The 16,755-nt window shown below is 39.0% G+C and overlaps 1 non-coding gene across 1 annotated transcript; it reads left to right on the top strand.

Moving 5' to 3' along the window:
• Positions 1 to 7,994: 7,994 nt before the first annotated feature.
• On the top strand, positions 7,995 to 8,100 carry LOC131145254 (small nucleolar RNA R71). Its single transcript, XR_009134041.1, has one exon. It is a non-coding gene; the product is annotated as a small nucleolar RNA R71 (small nucleolar RNA).
• The last annotated feature ends 8,655 nt before the right edge of the window (positions 8,101 to 16,755 follow it).

Below are 16,755 nucleotides of genomic sequence, written 5' to 3'. Positions count from 1 at the left end.
TCCATGGAAGTACTAACTCGAGAATCTCAGGCCAAGCGGGAGAGGGTCATTCAAGAGCACAAGGTAGCAAGGGTGCACCAATCGTCCGGAGCACTATCGGGAACCAAAGTATACCTTGTATCAATGATCATGAACACCTTCTGTAATGCCTTGAACCCTTAAACTCGGTCTGACGCATTATACCTGATAAAATCCTGATTTTCCATAAACAAATATATACATACGCAGCGAAAAACATAACTATGATCATCAATCATAAAAATAATACCAGAGTTTACTATTTCTATCTATAATCCATAATAACCATTCATCACCTGCATTTCCATATATACACACATCTCCAAAAACATTCAGTATTTATAACATAAGTACGTTCCACAATCATCCATAAAATCCTGAAGACGTAAAACATTAAAACATAAAGCATAACTTATATACATCCCAAAATATCACCAAAATGTTTATACCCTTTCTCTTTCTATAACCCAAAATGCTATCAACCTCAAGATCCCTAAGCTCATTTTCGTGGAAGTCCTGAAAAGATAAATTCATATTCGGATGAGACACATCTAAGTAAGGGAAAGAAACAATATATATAAAAATAGTGTGTGGTCAACATGAGATTATAATCGACATTTTAATATCATTTGCAAATCATTAACTTAAATTCCTGAAAACATTTCCTAATCCTATTCAAACACATGTAAAGTATTTACCACGAAATTACCCAAGGATAGGGATGATTACCTGCCCATACAAGTAGCACCCCTCTGCTCTGATACATTGGGCAACCCAAAGGTCACAATTAAAACATGCCAGGGCACGCACCTTACTCAGTAAGCCCTCAAGTGTTAGATTAATCTTGTACTCACATAGTTCATACAAAAGTTTACCAGTGAAGGCCCTCGAGAATGGGAAAATCTACCCACCCATACAAATAGTTTCCCTTTATCCTAGTGCGTTATGCAACTTATTGTTACATCTGATACTACTAGTGCATTCACCTTTCTTAACAAGCCCTCATAAGAAGAGTTTGCCCTGGCCTAAAGTAACATGTTATACTAACATACATACTTGATAATACCATAATACATTATTCTATCTATAGTTATTTAACCATCCATATCTGTTCATGTTCATAACTTTAACATTTCATAGCATTTCACTTTACGTAACCTTTCACATTTTACATTGTTCCCATTTCATAATTCATATCCATTTCATTCACATTTCCATTTCATTTCATTTTCATTTCATTCATTCATACTACAGCTCCTTTTAGCTGTACATCAGTTAGTCCACATAGATATGCGCTAGAATCTACTAACACAGCTCCTTTTAGCTCTCATCAATTAGTCTACAACTCCTTTTAGCTGTCATTGCATACATGGTTGCATTATCAAACACAAGCAACATGGTCCTTATATCATTTCATTAACAATGCATTTCTTAAGTAGCCCGCATCTCATATATAAAACATATGTTCAAACAACATTACTATCCACTCATGCCACACATTTTAGCAGTACAATTCATACATTGCCTGTAAAATAAGCCAACCAACTTTTAACGTTTATATATTGAAAATATACCTCCATTTCTTACATAATTATCCTGAAATACTTTCCACTTTTATCAATTCATTTTCACATATACGTAACCAAATAGGCAACCCTAAGCTCAGAAAGCATAATTTAAACGTTTGGCATTTTATACCCACATGAAAACATATGTACATATATATAACATAATCCATTTCCAATTAATATATAAAAACTTGATTTAATATATAAATTTCTCCCTTACCTGAATCCTCGAATTACACCAATAGGTATCCCAAACCGATGCCTGTGATGCTCACTCGAACCTTGGTTCAAAAACCCTAGTTTAATTAAATAATCCCAAATAAACCACTATTTCCACATTTTCCTAATTTAATAACCTTAAATAACATTTTAAAAACCCAAAACTGAGAATCCAAGCCCTTACCTCAACTTGGGAGCGTTTCCCGAAAAGCCCAGTTTAATAAATTGATCCGCTAGATGTGTAGAGAATATTTCCTAGAACACCGTAGCGACTTCCGATCGTCGATTCGGGCTGAATCCAGGCTGGATTTTTAGAGAAAAGGGTGAGATATGTGTTTAGAGAGAGTGAGAGCTGAAGGAAAAATGTTTTCCTTTGCAAGAAAGTAACCTTATATCTTTATATACTCGTCCTTGCCACGTGGACTTGTCGACGAGAAGATAGGACTCGTCGACGAACCACTAAAGAACACTCATCGACAAGGTCGTGAGCTCATTGACGAGTTTCAGAACAGCCAAAACCCTGTCAGTTAATCCTCGTCGATGAGACATACATACTCGGTGACGAGTTTTTGAAGATCTCTCATCGACGAGAAAATCCTGCTCGTTGACGAGCACCTGTTTGTACCCTTTTACAATTTCCTTTCCCTTTTCCTCCTAAACTTTTATTTTTCCCTCTTTTCATTTTTATTATCTTTCTTATTATTTTAAATAATTAAAATTCTCCGAGTCATTACACCTTCACGGTTCCGTAGCCAACTACTTATATCTGGTAGAGACTGTGGTAGTGCTTATCCTTATCTGCAATATTTTATTAGAATCAAAGCATTAAATCGAGAGCAGTAAAGAAAGCGATTAAAAGAAAGCATATAAATGAAAGCAGTAAATTGAAAACATGTAAAAATCATCCCTTGGTATTCGAGTTGTCTTTCATAAACAACTGTCCCTGTAACGGAATGACCATCTAATCTACTTGGAAAATACGAGAGCGCCGCCGATTGTCATAGGCCATCGAACATCTCTTGCACAATCTAGAATTGATATTGAAATCTAATCCAACTAATGTACATTGGCTCTCAATGGTGTTCTAGGTATGTCACTAACCTAAAATTAGCCAAAGAGGAACCCCTAGAACATATTCGTAGCTAATATTTATACCCATTAGGCTTTACAAGGTTTGAATTTCAAAATAGGAAAGTTTAGCACAAAATCTGGCACAGAAGATCATCGTTGGAGACCAGGTCACGCCCCAGTTTTTTCTAGTCGAGTTGCTAGTTGAGATCTAGACCTGGTCACCCCTCAAGGTCTTCCTGGTTGAGCACTTGGCCGAGACTCTCAGTATTTCTGAGCTCAATAAGCTTCAGTATCTCAACTTGGTCGCCCTTGAGGATCACATGGTCGAATAGAGTCTTTTTCTCTTTTATGTGTTTTGAGGCATTGGGAGTTTGGCTAGATAGCTGATTTGAACTTTAAGTATCCCAAATACTCCCTTGGCTTCTTGTATTGCTTAACTCCTCTGTTTTAACCTGTTTTTCTTGAAACATGAACAAACCTTGCATAACTCCAAAATATGATAACGGAGGGCATATACATAATAAAAGAAGACAAAACAAAGGTAAATGAAGGCCTAAAATCATGCATTTTAGGGACTCATCACAACCCCCAACTTACACTTTACTAGTCCTCGAGCAAAGCAAAAACTAAGAAGACTAAGGAAATCCTATCTACCTCCTCTTTCGTAGGGAACATAGTTGCATTTATCATATGCAACAAGGCTTTAAACCCCTAGGTTGATCCTAGTGGACAAGTTGTAGTCTCGTGAGGGTTTCCAAGGTGATACCCACAAACACCAACTCAGTGAACATCAGATAATATTGCGTGCAACATAGTCATACCATTTTACATACAAGAATATAACCTAGTTACATGTAGGCCTTTTCATACATGATTCCATTATACACACACTCCATAGCAATTTACTCATGCAGGTCTCTACAATACTTAGCCATTAAAAACAATACACTTATAGAGAATCACCCAGCAATTGCAATTCAAAGCTAATATTATCATGTAAATTCAAGCATATATAAGTTACATCACAAGGCATGTGTAAAGTGCATGATTTTCCATACTCAGGATACCCTTAGACACCTACAGAACTGTTGTCTTGACTCAACCTCATTGGTATACCCTAAAAAACACTTAAGAAAGATTGGTTCACTCTTATATGTGAGGAAGAATGTTATGATCAAACATTCCACATATTTTGAAGAACTGACGTTAAGCATGGAGTAAACTAGTCTCATCATAATGGGATCTAGCCAAACATGAGGTGTCAGGTCCTTCACCCTAGTATCTTCTCACCTACTCTCCACATCCAATCAAGACCACCCTAGATTGACCTATTCATAGACCAGGCGCGAATACAACTCATGCATCGAACAACTGAAGAGTCTTGTAGAATCATGTGTTGTGTCCCTAGCTTGACTTTTTCATATATAGAGCATGTATTCTACATATTTTTTTTATTTCTTTTTCTTTTTCTTCTGCTCATTATTTTTATCATTTTTCTTTCATGGTCAGCTAGGACATTTTTCACAACTTTTATATCTTCACATCACCAATGGGACTTTAAGCTCAAAAAGGGGTCCATGAACTAAGTTTGTTTCTAGGGGTGGCTCAATTTTCACATCTTGAGTAGGCTACAGACCTAGGTTTATATCTTCCTACTAGACATCACCTCTGGGCTAGAAAATGTAAGAATTGAGACTAGTGGGTAAAGAAAATCCAGAAAAAAGGGAAAGTTGAGTTCCATAAACTCAAAGTTTGACGTCAACAACTCAAGAAATGAACGAATGGCTCAACAGTTCCTCACAAGGTATCATAGTCTCCACGGTTTTTCTCTTAGTGCTCTCAAGAACCCTAAGTGCTACAAATCACGTGTAAGAGCATTTTTAGCCTCGTGTCGTACCATGTGAATACAAGAGTTTACATAACCACATTAACAAAAATGCATCACTAGTGAACCCACACAAAGTGTTATATTTGTACATAGGCTATGTTATGTGAAATTACGCACAAATAACTCACTACTTCGTTAGTGAGCATAATAAAGTCATATAACTGATAAGCCTATGCATGTAACATCTAGGTAATATAAGAGTATGTAAGGAGTATAATAGATGTTAACATGACATAAAATACCCAGTGTTCACGAAAATATTTTTAAAAAGGTGTCATTTTTGTGCTTTGAAATGTGCCATGTAGTGGTTTCCTACCCCCTACCCCCAACTTAAAACTTTAGTGTCCTCACTGAAGTGTGGAAAGAAAGAACCTGAGAATCATGGGAGAGGTAACACGACATGGTGCAATAAAAATCAACCAGTGTACCTGCATAAGTAAGAAACATAAAATCCAAACATCACATGCAATAATACACTGAAACACAAAAGACATGGAGATACCAAAAACACCATGTATTTTCATTTATATTCATAGGCAGTACAATGCATATAGATCATCAAGAGAACAGGTAAAACCCTTCCAAAAGCATGGTGATATGCATGACAAAAGAAAATAAATAAGAGAAAAGAAATGAAATAAAAAGAAAGAAGACAATATATACACAGAGAGCGCATCAAAATAAAATACCAAGAACTAACCCTGGCCTAATCTGAGTCAGTAGCACCCCCAACTTACCCATGACCTACTCTAAGGACCCTAAACAAATATACTCTACAATGTACAACCTACAGACTTAAAGAAGAATGAACAATAAGAAATACAATTGGGTTGCCTCCCAGAAGTGCTAAGTTTATTGTCTTCAGTCGGACGCAATGAATGCTCAAGTCAAACTCACTTAGGTTCGAAAGGAAGGGTATCTTCCAACATTACCTCCTTAAACCACTGTTTGCTTACCCATAGTCTTCCCTTTAAGCTAGAGACCGTGGCATCAATAGCAAAGATTTGCTCATACGGGTTCTCCAAGCTAGATATGGAGAGGCTATCAGGCTGAAGTATATCCTCTAGAGGGTCCCACCACAAAATTGAGGGAGCCACTTCCTTAACACATTTATCAATCATGTAAACTTCCACAACTTAGACCTTATCTGGTGGATGTTGGGAAGAAGGCAAGGGCTTCAACTCAAGTAATGGTGGGGCCTCGATGGTAGGACATGTTGGAATGCTAGAGAGAGTAGGAAGATTTTTGAACCTAGCTTTCTAAGGCCTTTTTTATAGGTTAGGGGCTGACTCATAAATAGTAGAGACACGCACACACGGGTCCTTTAAACCTGAAGTAGAAGACCGATAAACTAGAGGCCTATCCTCAAGGGGATTTTTCAAAAGATTCAAAGGGGAATCCTTCCCAACACCCTCATCAATAATGTCTACATCTTCACATGAGGCATCATATGATGGGTGCTGGGGGGGGGGGGGGGTACAGAACACATTCAGCATCAGCTGCATGTCACCAAAGGATATATCCATAACAATGGTCCTACATTGGGTGCATGCATTAGCTTTGGCTAAGAACGGGCGACCCAAAAGGACCAAAATCTGTTTCTTGGTTGGGTCGGTAGGTTCCATATCTAAAACAATGAAATCGATGAGGTAAAAGAACCTATCAACCTTTACTAGGACATCCTCGACAACACTCCGGGGTTTTCTTACAAATCAGTTAGCTAACCTCAAGGTGACTGGGGTGGGTTTTAGTTCTCCTAAACTGAATTGCTTGTAGAGTGAGTAAGGAAGCAGGTCAACACTCGCTCCCAAATCTAAAAGAGCCTTATCGATTATATAATTGCCAATTACACATGAGATGGAGGCAGCGGCGGGGTTTGTAAGTTTAGGGATAGTAGAACCTGAAAGGATTGAGCTCACATTCTCAGTCAATCTGAATCTTTTGTTCAAGTGCACCTTAGATTTGTGCTTTTGGGTGCAGAGGTATTTGAGAAACTTAGCATAAGCAGGCACCTGTTTGATGATATCTAAGAGAGGAAGGTTGATTTTTACTTGCCTTAATATATCCCTGATGGATTCAGTATTGGTTTGCTTCTTAGATTTAAAATATGGTTGAAGGGCTGCAGGGTATGACATTGGAGGAACATAATGGGATAGTATTCCTTTATCAGTGGGAGTGGAAATCTCGGGGTTGCTCACTGATCTAGAGGAGGAGGTGATACAAGGTTCAACATTGGATTCTGCCCTCATTTTCTCCTTACCCTTACCCGTGCTCAACTTCTCCTCGACTGTATTGGGTACCATCCTACCACTTTGAAGAGTGGTCACCTCCTGGGTCTGCTCATGATGCAATGCAGGTCCAGTGTCCGGTGCACATTCTACCCCATACTGACCCTTAGGGTTCATGAGAGGCTGGCTCGGCAACTTACCCTCATCTCTCCTACTCAAAGAAGTAGCTAGTTGCCCCATAGTGGCTTCTAACTTGGCAATAGATTTGGAATGAGAGTTGAGTAGTTTCCAGTTTACATGACAAATAGCCTCTATGCCCTTGAGGGTTTTCAACATTGTCTCCTAGAAGGGATCATACATAGGTTGAGGAGGAGATGGTCGCTAAAAAGATAATGGTCTCGGGGCAGTAATTGGAGGATTTTGAAAGTTCTGATATAGGTGAGGGGGTGGAGCATTGGGTGATATTTTAGGTCTTTGGGTTTGGAAACCAAGAGCTTATGGCCTTTCGAAGAAGTGGGGATGTTGCCACCACCCATAATTGTACGTATTGGGGAAGGGGTCATTTGGTGGCCTATCGTACCAATTATGGGTAGAATTAACTTCTTCCTACACAAGCTCAGGCTGGGAAGGTGCATGTGGGCGATTATAGCATGTATGTGAGGGGTCTAAGCAGATGGAACACACCTTTGCACATGCCACGGGTTGCGGTTGCTGTCCTAAGGACAAGACGCGATCTAACTTTTGAACTATAGTGTGTAGGGTGGGTGCTAGGTCATGGCCTGTGGCCACCTCATAAACTCCTCTAGATTGAAAGTGGACGGTTCAGAAGGTCTATGAGTAGCAACATTATGCTACTGAGAATTCTAGACAAGGTTCTCGAAGAGAACCCAGGCCTCATTCTCATGTTTGGCAAGGAGAGTACCTCTACATGATGCATCTACCATCGCCCTATCATGTCCAGCTAATCCTTTATAGAAGGTCAGAACCAATTGCCACTTAGGGACCTGATGCCGTGGGCATTGACGTAGTAGGTCCCTAAAGCGCTCCCAAGTCTCGAAAAATAGTTCCCCACTCATTTGTGAGAAACTAGTGATGACTCTCCTAAGTTGGTTAGTCTTCCTAATTGGGAAGTACTTTTTTAAGAACTTGCCTTGCATGGTAGCCCAGTTGGTCACCGAGGAACTCATCTAGATGCTTATAAGGATTTTCATTTGAATTCCCATAAAAAGTGGGAATTATCGAGATGAAAGAAGTTTTGATCTCAAACTGAGTCGCCTTGACATTCGGATATCGGATGCAAGACGGCAAGGTGTATGCACTAGGTACAACATAGTCCCTAAAAGGCCTAAGTGGTTGCTCCGACACCTCAGGTTGGAGGGGAGCTTGAGGTTCCTGTATTTGAACAATGGGAATTGATGGATGTTCGGCCATTACCTTAGGTTAAGAAGACTCTGCAAACTCTTGATTCGAAGTGGGTTTCCCAAAGGACCTACGAGATCTCTTAATCTCGAGGTCTATTGGAAGTAACTCGGGATCTAGAGAGTGCAAACCTAGCATACACACTTGAAGCACACATAATCAATACTTCAAAGTATCCAAACAAAGAAAAAAAAATAAAGATAAAAGAAAAAGAGAGCAAAGAGAAAAACAAAGCTATAACATGCTAAACTAGAAATTAGCTAATAACCGTGACTTAATCCCCGACAACAATGCCAAAATTTGGTAGGCTCACTAAGGCTTAGGTCCTTAACTACCAAAAAAAATATTTATAAAACCTAACTATCCCAAGTTCAGTAGAAAGTGGGTAAGTCGGGGATCGATCCACGGGGATTGGAATGCAGTTATTAACATTTTTCCAGATTAGTTTATTAAAGCTTTGTATAAGAAAGGTGGGATTTTTGTGGTGTTTCTAACAACTAATGAAAAGCATGTAAAATCTAAAGTACCCTACTCCTACAAAGCGATGCTTCGACTTGAATCAGACACTGGACGCCTTGCCTCTGACTACACTCCACCAGCTATCCATGGAAGTACTAACCTGAGAATCTCAGGCCAAGTAGGAGAAGGTCATTCGCGGGCACAAGGTAGAAAGGGTGCACCAACCATCCGAAGCACAGTTGGGAACCGGAGTAAATCCTGTCTCAACAATCATGAACACCTTCGCGGTTCCATAGCCAACTACTTTTATCTAGTAGAGACTATAGTAGTGCTTATCCTTATCTACGATCTTTCATTAGAATCAAAGCAATAAATCGAGAGCAGTAATGAAAGCGATTAAAAGAAAGCATATAAATGAAAGCAATAAATTGAAAGCATGTAAAAATTATCCCTTTGGTATTTGAGTTGTCTCTCACAAACAACTGTCCCTGCAACAGAATGATCATATAATCTACTCGAAAAATACGAGAGTGCCGCCGGTTGTCACAGGCCATCAAAAGCCTCTTGCACAATCCAGAACTGATATTGAAATCTAATCAAACTAATGTACATTGGCTCTTAATGGTATTGAGGATCACATGGTTAGCTTCAATAAGCTTCAGTATCTTAACTTGGTCGCCCTTGAGGATCACATGGTCGAACAGAGTCTTTTTCTCTTTTATGTGTGTTGAGGCATCAGGATTTTGGCTAATTTGAGCTTTAAGTATCCTAAATACTCCCTTGGATTTTCGTATTGCTTAACTCCTCGATTTTAACCTATTTTTCCTGAAACACAAACAAACCTTGCATAACTCTGAAATATGATAACGAATGGCATATACATAATAAAAGAAGACAAAACAAAGGTAAATGAAGGCCTAAAATCATGCATTTTAGGGACTCATCAGGTGCCTTGGGTACAATCGCCTATTACACTTTACTGTGATAATAGCAGGGCAGTTGCTAACTCAAAGTAACGCAGGACCCACAAGAGGGAAAAACACATCGAGCATAGGTATCACCTGATATGAGATATTGTGCAGAGAGGTGATGTGATGGTGACCAAGATTGCATCGGCAAGCAGCCTGGTACACCCATTTACAAAGAGCTTACCTGCTAGTACTTTTGATAATCATATAGAAGGAATGGGAGTGAGATGTATGACAACATGACTTTGAGTATAAGTGGGAGATTGTTAGAGATTTATACTGAAAAACATGCTTTATGTAGTCAGTTTTATTTTTTATTAATAACTTCAGTTATTCCATTTTAATGAGAATCTTTGTGAGCAATGTTTTTCTGACATTATCTATTTAATGATTATGCATGTGTCTTTTATTCTATATAGTAGATGATCTAGTGTGTAGAGTACGACTTACACACAGAAGATTAGATCATCAGTTCTTATAGAATATAAGTTTATTGTTCACAGTCTTAACTGGAATTGGACACACCATTGGTAGGACTGTAGCATAAGGTTTTAATAGGTCCGTCTTGACTCTGGGGAATGGTATAATTCCAACTCCTTGTGCTAGTACACTTTGTGTGTATTGAACAGGACTGTCTTGGGGTAATTTTTTTTATACTGACTATATAAAATAATTAATACCTCATGATTATTATGAGTGCTTATGCTCTTAATCCTAATATGATTATTGGATATGTGCATGTAGTGTTTATTACTTTGATTCATAGAATAGTGAGATTCTTTATGGGTCAATAAACTCAGTGAGTTAGGTAATGACATTATGTGTATCATCCTCAAAATTTCTCCATTTTTTTTATATCTATATAACCATACCTAAGCAGCGAAAACATAAGTCATACAACCACATATACCATGCAATACCAGAATTCTGTACATACAGACTATAGCCATAAAACATTTCCCTCTGGTATCATCTACCTCAAAAATACATCTCTGTGCAAAACTTACCCTTCAACTAGGGCAACAAAGTAGTCACTCTATCTACGAGCCTGCTCTGCTTGCCTAACTAGTTCACCTAAAAAATGGTAAAGTAATAGGGTGAGACGACGCTCAGTAAGTGGAAATGTGCTATTACTAGTGTGTGGCGTCCAAGTCATAAAAACTATAACATGAATATGTAAAACTGCATGATCTGGAAAATCTGTAAAACACATGTATAGTAGCTTAAAACATTTGTATCATATGAACTTTCTATCATTCATGTTGCTATATCATACTATATGCGACAAAAGCTGTAAAACTGTATACATATACATAACTGTGCTCTTACCCTGGGACTCTGTATGTCATGATTTGACACCTCATGACAGGGTTGTGCGGCCCGTAGGCAGGACTTAACTTTGGTCGGCCCTCCAGGTAAGTCATCATACTTTACACTACCTTAGCCCAGCCAAACTGCATCCACTCCTAAGCTCGGGACTGGCTGCTACCTCATCAAATTAGCCCCCTCAACCCAGTGAACTGGGGAGCTGCATCCTCTCCGAGCACAGTTTGACGGTACCCACACACTATCTGAGATATGTGGTTGCACTCTATCTGTATTAGCAACGGTACCGTGTTTTATAAACTGTATCTGTCTGTAATCTTTCCACATGGATATGATACTATATATATATACACACACACACACACACACATATATACTCTTCTTACTATTTTCATTATGTTTCCAAAATAACCATAACACTAATAATCTATACTGTAAACACTGTAATATGTAACGACCCGAATTTAGAATGGTATTTAAATAATAAAGAGAGGTAAATGGAGACTAGAAACAGAAGGAGGTCATCGAAGAAGCTCGTGTTCGTTGACGACATTGAACTTTGGGAGGAAAAACGGAAAAAGGGGATCAGCAGGACTTCGTCGACGAATACAGGGGATTCGTCGACAAAGGATGGGCTCGTCAATGAAATTCCCTGTTCTATAAATATGGGAAATTCGAATTTTAACTTCCTAATTAAGTTATCTTTATCCTCTCTCTCTCTCCCCTTCGGTTCTCCCTCTTTCTTTCATCTATTTCGGGCCAGATCTTTGCCGGATCGATAATCCAAAGTCACCACGATGCTCCTGGGGAAGTTCTCTCCAAATCTGCTAGAGCGGATCATTGGTGAAAGCTAGTTGGAAATCATCCCAGAGTTGAGGTAAGGCTTTTTAAGCCATATTTGGTCTTGCGCTAATTATAAGAAATTTTGTGCGCATGAAAATACTAAAGTTTAATACTGGGGGTTTTTAATTTCAGGGTATTGGTCAGGGAATCCCTCAAGTGTTAGACTTGAATACTTTTGGGTAAAAACTTTCTACTCAATATTTGAGTTTTGACAGTTGAGGAAAGTATTATATGCTTAGAAATACTAAACTTTAATACTAGGAATTTCCATTTTCAGGGTGTGGAGTTGGGAACCCTGCGAGTGCAAGGAAGATTTTCTTAGGGGCTTTGCAGGAATCGGGTGAAAGGATAAACTAAGCTAGTTTGATTTGAGAAAATGTATGTATATATATATTTAGCATATGATTTGTGGAAAATGTATATATATTTATATATATGTTTTATATTTGCAAAATACTGTGAAAAGGATTGTATGATCGAATATGTGAAAATCCGTTTGTGTGGCATGAGTATAAAATGTTGTGAAATACTATTTTCTGGGAATGTGGATGGTATGGATTTTTATGATGAAAAACCGGCCTACGGGCCGAGATATTTTTATATATATGTGATTTTCCGGTGTATGGGCCGTGCTATGTGGATATGTTTGCCAGCGTACGGGTCGTGCTATGTGGATATGCTTGCTGGCGTACGAGCCGTGCTATGTGGATGTGATTTGCCAGCGTACGGGCTGTGTTATTTGAATTGCCGGCGTATAGGCCGAGCTATGTGATTTGCCAGCATATGGGCTGTGCTATGTGATTTGCCGACGTACGGGGCGAGCTATGATAAAATGTGTAATACTGGCGTACGGGCCAATAATTTTCATGATATATGTATATGTGCAAATGATATGATTAATGTGAAAATTAATGATATGAGATATCCATGTATCACGATTTTAGTATATGTATATGATATCAGAACCTGGTTGGCTTGGTTTAGGCTAGCACTTGCACGGTACCGTTGCTATGTGTCCATGGTCTTCGTGTTTATGATATCTGTGTTAACGCCGCTGTACGAAGTGGTGTGAGATTGGATGGTCGATGTGGTTATTTTCAAGAAGTGTGTTGTTATCGCCCCTGGTGTACAGACCAGTCTGGGTAGACCCATCAGACCTACAGACTACTGTTTGACTTGGCAGTGGTCGGCCAACCATTGTCAGGTCCCGCCTTCGGGCCACACAACCTAGTCATGTGGGGGTAATACATGACAAAAGCCAGCTAACCTACTAGGATTGTTTTTATGTTATTATTATGATATGAGATGAGATATGCTTATGAAATGCAGCATGTTCTGCCATGTTTTGATATACATATGTTTTTCCCATATTTGATAAACAGTATTGAATATGATATGTATGGTATATGTAGAATACAAATTACTTATGTTGCCACACACTAGTATTAGTTTATTTCCCTTACTGAGAGGTGTCTCACCCCTAAATTTCATAAACTTTTCGAGAGCCCTTGATAGGAGAGCGGGAAAAGCCCCGCTGACCTAGTGCCAATTATCTGCCCTTTTTGGAGGGTGAGTTTTTGGTAGGGATAGTTAGATTTTGTGGGGATTGTCCCTAGATTACATTTTTGGGTTGTATATATCTATATATGGAAATACAGTGATTGTAGTAACTCTGGTTATTATAATATATGGTATGTGATGTATGTGATTGCATGTTTCCTGCTGCTTAGGCTTCTGTGGTATGTTTTGATGTATCCCTGGTACCCACGGGTCCAAGTGGATTGTGACCTATAGAGTTAGGAATATGAGATGTGTGGTATTGGGTATATTATTTAAAAAAAAAAATATATATATATATATATATATTATGTGAAAAAAAAATGGGCAGGTCGTGACAGCTCGGTAACATCTTAATACTATAACTGTATAATTTGTCTGTATTTTCTATCCGTATAATTTATCTGTATACTCTGAGTGTTATGACATTTACGAAGATACAACATTCTGTAAATACTATATATACTGATTTGAATAAACATCTGTGTATGTATGTATATATATATATATATATATATATATATATATATATATATATATCCATCTGTGAAACTATTTGAATAAAAGTGTATATGTACATGCATCTGTCTGTATAACATCATATACTGGGAAATCTATATAAAATTCTACATCAAATAATATCTACTCAGGCCACACATACTTTATAATTTCATATTATGTAAAAACTATATAATAATTGGTATATATGCAATTGTAAAATTTCTGTTAATATAATCAAATCTCCTAGCATAGCATATTTCCCCTACTTAGTTCCTGAAAAGCCCTCACTGAACTCTGGCCCTACACCTGCAAGGTTCTCCACTAAACATCCTGAAAACGACGTCCCCCAGAGTAAAACATCAGTATCTTCTTGCATACAAAATTTCTTATAACTGCAGGGAAAACATATTCTGAATAAAAAACCTTACCCTGAATTTGGGATGAATTCCAAACCGCTTCCACCAACGATCGGCTCTAGTAGTTTGGCAGAGAACTTCGCCAGGAGTGTCGTGGTGGCCTTAGATCTTCAATCCGGCGAGAAATGCGGCTAAGATCGAAGAGAGAAGGTAAGAGGTGCATTTGAGAGAGAGAGAGAGGGTTTGCGCTAAATTTTCATCAAAAAATCCAGGTTTCAATTATTTATAGGGTCAGATTCGTCGACAAGACACATCATCTCATCGACGAGTCCTTAAGTAATTTCATCGACGAACCCTACCTCCTTGTCGACGAAATTTAGACTACCCAAAAACCCCTCTCGATATCTTCTCGTCAACGAGGTGTGGCTTTGTTGACGAGGCCTACTTATGTGCACGTTGACGAACTCCCTATGTTTATCGATGAGGCCCTGTGTAAAAATCTTCCGGGTTATTATTTAAATACCATTGTTCTTTGGGTCGTTACATTATGTGTTTGGTGAACATTAATTATTGATGGAATCCACGTCTCGGTATTGGGATTGATGATACCCCCTTGAGGAAGCTTATGAGTTTTGATTATGTCAAACCCTATAGGTGGATTTTGAATCCGACATATCAAATAAGTTAAGTGGAAGGTCTCAGGAAATTAATATGTCAATTAATTAAATTTTAATTAATTTAATTTAATTGATGGGTATCTATAATACTTACGTAGGGAGATAAATAAGCATTTAATAATAGGAGCTTGAAATTTAATTTCGAATATGATAGGAAGTGCAATTATAATTCTTTAGTGGTATGAATTGCAATTAATGTAATTAAGGATTAATTTGGATCAGATTAGGAATTCTTAATTACGTTGGAAGCCCTACTCATATTTGCCCAGAGGAACTTGTTGTAGCCTATATACATGCGCTTCATTAAGCGGTGAGGGTTAGACGAAAACGCACACATAGAGGTAGACGTCTTCGTGAGAAGCAAACCCTAGCCGCGCTGACAAGCCCACCCTTTGATGAGCAAGGCGTGTTCAAGGAATACAGTAGAAGATCCCTGGTCGTCATCAAGAGTTCTTCTTCGATCTTATAGATCCAGGAGTTCCTCTTCATACTTGTAGATTCGGGAGTTCTTCTTCGTGCTTGTAGATTCGTGATCAAACCATAGAGATCTCGCAGGTATGATCCTAATCATGTAATTAGGATTTGCAAGATTAAATTTTTATTGTGATTCGAGTTTGAAAGATCGAATTTTTGTTTAACACAGGTATGCAAGGTTGTTTGTTTTTTGGTTATCCGTATGCACTACAGCCAGATCTTAGGGCTATTCCGTAGCAGGCCCCTTCACGAACGACCCAGAGTACACCGACTTAGTCTTCCAGGAGGCCGAGAGCCTCAAGGATGACCCTCGAGGATTATGAATTCCAGCCTATGTACTAGTTCCAGCTAAATAAGACTCACGCTCATGCTTGGAGGAGATGTTGTATAAAGGTCTTGGAGCGGCAAAAAATGGATCACTACATAATCCCACTGATCATGACACTGATTCTGGAATTCTATCAGCACATGCACCATGATCCTCAGACGGGTGCTTGGTCCACGATGGTGCTTGGCATTGGTTTCGATATGATGCTTGCATTGATTGGTAGGGCATGGTCCCATACGGAGGCCGACGACACACTGTAGGAGGCCCTGTACTCTTCAGATGTCCATCATATCATTATTAGTATGTTCTGTGGCCTCAACTACGATGGGGCATACATGTAGTGCGACACGTGCATGACATAGATCAAGGTTGCTAATTACCTACTCCTGTTAGATCTCATCCCCCAGTGCAACATTTGTGTGTCAGGCCATCATTTTGTGCAGCGCGACATTCATCTGCTGGTCCTGTACGCTGTGCACCATAACATGAAGGTGGATATCCCTTATTTGATCATAGACAAGATGATCACGTTCTACATGAGGAACTTGAAGCACCCAAAGTTGAGGAGGTCAACTCCAAAGCCCATGCGTGGTCAAACTACTAGGGAGTTGAGGAGGCCCCTTATCCCATTCGCCCAGACGCACACATACCGATTGGAGAGGTTACCACCGAGCGCAGTGGCTCCAGAACTTGCAGTTGGTGGTCACGGTCCGAATGAAGGTCAACGGATGGGCTCCTTTTGAGGGAGTATCGGGGTCAAAGTTTCAAGCTCCTCTATTCTACCATGACCATGAGGATGAGCCTGCACATCCACCTGTGCTACCACCACGCTGAGCTTCGAAGAAGAAGAGGAGG

Source organism: Malania oleifera, chromosome 12 (genome assembly GCF_029873635.1).
Source record: "Malania oleifera isolate guangnan ecotype guangnan chromosome 12, ASM2987363v1, whole genome shotgun sequence".
Classification (NCBI taxonomy): domain Eukaryota; kingdom Viridiplantae; phylum Streptophyta; class Magnoliopsida; order Santalales; family Ximeniaceae; genus Malania; species Malania oleifera.
Note: the sequence above shows the minus strand (reverse complement) of the source record. Positions and strands in the feature narration are given on the sequence as shown.